The 4,171-nt window shown below is 46.0% G+C and overlaps 1 non-coding gene across 1 annotated transcript; it reads left to right on the forward strand.

Moving 5' to 3' along the window:
* Positions 1 to 247: 247 nt before the first annotated feature.
* Positions 248 to 411, forward strand: LOC136336751 (U1 spliceosomal RNA). Its single transcript, XR_010731573.1, has one exon. It is a non-coding gene; the product is annotated as a U1 spliceosomal RNA (small nuclear RNA).
* Positions 412 to 4,171: the final 3,760 nt, after the last annotated feature.

A 4,171-nucleotide genomic window follows, 5' to 3' on the forward strand; every position in this document is an offset into this window, starting at 1 on the left:
CTGGAATGACTGAGGGAGCTGGGCCTCAAAAGGACCAGTGCTTTTGGTTTGCACGGGACGGGAGCAGCATTGCTGTTCATCATAGTCACCACCACCCCTGCCTCTTGTCTCAGCAGTACGTGGCTCCCTTTGGGACAGCCTCAGGCTGGTCCCTGAGCTGATCCTGTCATCACCACTGCTGTGCCCACCATCATCATCAATAACTTGTTTACTGGGCTCTCCATAGTGTTCAAAACTTAGAACTTCAATACTTACCTGGCAGGGGAGATACCATGATCACGAAGGTGGTTTTCCCAGGGCAAGGTTTATCCATTGCACTCCGGATGTGCTAACCCCTGCGATTTCCCCAAATGTGGGAAACTCTACTGCATAATTTGTGGTAGTGGGGGATTGCGTTCGCACTCTCCCCTGAAAAAACAAACAAACAAAAAAACTTAGAACTTCATATATTTCTTAGAACTTGGAACTCAGAGTTCACAGAAATTTTAGACCTTCATAGAGCTCAAAACTCAGAATCTGCCCTGGCTGGTTGGCACAGTGGTAGAGCGTCAGCCTGGCGTGCAGGAGTCCCGGGTTCGATTCCCAGCCAGGGCACACAGGAGAGGCGCCCATCTGCTTCTCCACCCCTCCCCCTCTCCTTCCTCTCTGTCTCTCTCTTCCCCTCCTGCAGCCAAGGCTCCACTGGAGCAAAGTTTGCCCGGGCGCTGAGGATGGCTCTGTGGCCTCTGCCTCAGGCGCTAGAATGGCTCTGATTACGGCAGAGCGTCGCCCCAGATGGGCAGAGCATTGACCCTTGGTGGGCGTGCCGGGTGAATTCCGGTCGGGCGCATGCGGGAGTCTGTCTGACTGCCTCCCCATTTCCAGCTTCAGAAAAATACAAAACAAAACAAAAAAAAACCAAAAAAAACTCAGAATCTTTTTCATTTAATGCCTCATACAGTCTCAGGCTATCTCTGAATTCTGGAAAGTAAACCCCTCAAGTACAGAAAGTTTTGTTTGCTGCTGTATCCCCAGTGCTTAGAGCAGTAACAGCACATGGTAGATTCTCAAGGATCCCATAGTCTAAAGAGATGGTTCATTACCTACCAACCATGAAAAGGTGTGTAACATACTCCAGGGGTTCTTAACCTATTTGTATCTTTTTGGAAAATCTTACAAAAGCCATGGACATCCTAGCAAGGAAACTACAAATGTATATGAAAAGTTGCATACAACAAGGTCTCTGCTGCACTATTGGATCACCACCCCCAGGGTGGGGGGAGCTGGTGTCTGCCCTCCCAACCAGCAAGTTTTGTGAAGAAAGCAGTCATGTGAGCTTGTACAGAGCTGGTACAAGCTTCATTCACAGAATTATAAGAAATGCCACACTGACTCAAATTATGTTTGGGAAGACATGAGACAAGTTTGGAGGGCAGGAATGGGAGGTCTGTCTGGTGCTCTAGCCAAGAAATTAGTCAGCAGGTGCAGGGGTGACCTCATTTACAGAACGAGAAAACATCTTCAGGCTTAAATGTGTGGGAGCCAACCAGGGTGAGGCGTTGGGAGTTAAAGATGACCTGGCCAGTTCAGCTTGTGCTCCTAGGTGAGGAGAAATTTTAGTTTAGTCTATTGTACTCGATTTCTATCCCATTTCCAACACTCCCAGGATGGCTGGAAATAAGTAAGGTTCTGAAGATGACTAGGGTGAACACAGATGTAAGTGTGGTTCCCTTTGAGGCTGGGTGGAAACACAAGAGCGGGGATCATTCTGTAGCCTGTCAGAGCTTTTCTTTTTTTTTTTTTTTGGTATTTTTCTGAAATTGGAAACGGGGAGGCAGTCAGACAGACTCCTGCATATGCCTGACAGGGATCTACCAGACATGCCCACCAGGGGGTGATGCTCTGCCCATCTGGGCCATTGCTCTGTTGCAACCAGAGCCATTCTAGCGCCTGAGGCAGAGGCCACAGAGCCATCCTCAGTGCCTGGGCCAATTTTGCTCCAATGGAGCCTTAGGAGGGGAGGAGAGAGACAGAGAGGAGGGAGAGGGGGAGGGGTAGAGAAGCAGATGGGCGCTTCTCCTGTGTGCCCTGGCCGGGAATCGAACCCGGGACTCCTGCACGCCAGGCCGACACTCTACCACTGAGCCAACCGGCCAGGGCCGCTTGTCAGAGCTTTTCATCCTGCAAAAGAGGAAAAGCATGGCTGGCTAGGTGGTGCTGATTAGATTAGCAGCTGATCAGTTTCGGGGTTGGTTAGGTTAGCGGCTTTTTTGCTTGAGTAACTGATTTAGATCAAACCTCTGATTAAATCAGGGGTTGATTGAGTGACATTTGATTAGATTAGGTGGATTAGATTAGATAGATAGATCCCTAGAAGAGTTTCAGAGAGATTCCAAGCTCTTCCTCAATTTGTCTACCACTAGCTCTTTCTCACCCTTGCATTGTGCCCATGCCAGTCCATATCACCTTGATGAACTCAGTAGATATTCATTGAACCGATAGTTAATCCAGGCCGTGTAATAGAGACCCAGAGGTGAAGCAAACCTTGGTTCCTACGCAAGGAGCAGTGGTTATGCATTCATTCGTTATGCCGGTATTTATTCAATACGTACAATTGTTACACCTAGCATGGAGCATGTGGTACCTAGCAATAAAAAGGATGGACAGGACACTACTCTCTTGAAGCTTATGTTGGAATGGGAGAGGAGTTACAGACATTAAGTAGTATGGCAGTTAAAAAGGAATCATTGTCAATAAAAAATGTGCTCACGCCCTGGTCAGATAGTTCAGTTGGTTAGAGCACTGTCCCAAAGCTCAGAGGTTGCAGGTTCAATACCCAGTCAGGGTACATTTAGGAATGTGTGTCTCTCTCTCCCTCCAGCCCCCATTTCTCTCTAGCTGAAATCAATAAAAAATTAAAATAAAAAAAAGTACTCGCCCTTCGAAGAGCCAGTTGGGTGTTTTCCCTCTGTGACCGCATCTGTCTACTGACATCTTCATTTGGGTGTCCCATCACCTCCACAAATTCAGCTGCTCCAAAGCTGAAATCTAGACTTTCCCGTACTCTCCCAACCTACTCCATCTCAGGCCAGAAACTTGGTGTCATCCTTGACAGCTTCTTCCTCGCTCCCTTCCAGTGTTAGAAAAGTTAGTTTAGTAATTTCTTTTAAGCTTCTTTTCTCTCCATCCATACTGCTTCCATCCTAGTTCAGGCCACTGCCATCTTGTGCCTGGACACCTAGAATACTAACATAGCTGGTCTAGATAGATTAGATAGATAGATAGATAGATAGATAGTAGATAGATAGATAGATAGTCAGTCTAGTGATTTAAAAGGGACAGCAAAGCCTGACCTGTGGCAGCGCAGTGGATAAAGCATCGACCTGGAATGCTGAGATCGCTGATTCAAATCCCTGGGCTTGCCTGGTCAAGGCAAATACAGGAAGCAATTACTATGAGTTGATGCTCCCCACTTCTCCCCCCTCCTTCAAAATCAATAAATAAAAAATATATTACAAAATTGAAAAAGAAAATAAAAATAAATTAAAAAATAAAAGGGACAGCCAGCAAGATTGAACCAAGTTTCTATCTGGAGTAACTTCCTCCTTATTCTGTATAGCTTTACTCTCAACTCACACAGTCACATTCCTGGTTTTTGTGTAATATTGAACATGCCTTTCAGTTTTTCAGATACTTTTAAAATGCAGCTAGTTCCTGGGATTTCCATCAGCTCTGATGTTCTGTTATATTAAATTTCAGGGCAGGACCCCAGATTCTATGAAAATCTGCCACAAAGGGATCTAAGGCAAGATTTTCCAAAGGACATTACAGCGTCATTTTTTATTCCAGGAGGCCAGGCCCTGTACGGCCATGGTATGTTTAATGTCTCAACATGCTCTAAGCAGAACGCTACCGGATTTTTTTCCATTGAGCCAGAGAAATAATGTGTGCCAGACCTTATGCTAAACATCTTTGAATTCTGATCATATATAACATCCTAATAACAAAATGTGGTAACAACTGCTATCATTCCTGTTCCACAGATAAGAAGACTGATAAAAAGAAATGTTAGAAACCCCCGACCTGAGGTGCTGAGGTCGCAGGTACAAAACCCTGGGCTAGTCCAGTCACAGCACATACTAGTGGAGGAACTACTATGGGTTGAAGCTTCCCATTCCTCTCTCCCCTCTAT

This window comes from Saccopteryx bilineata, chromosome 4 (assembly GCF_036850765.1).
Source record: "Saccopteryx bilineata isolate mSacBil1 chromosome 4, mSacBil1_pri_phased_curated, whole genome shotgun sequence".
In the NCBI taxonomy this organism is placed as follows: Eukaryota; Metazoa; Chordata; class Mammalia; order Chiroptera; family Emballonuridae; genus Saccopteryx; species Saccopteryx bilineata.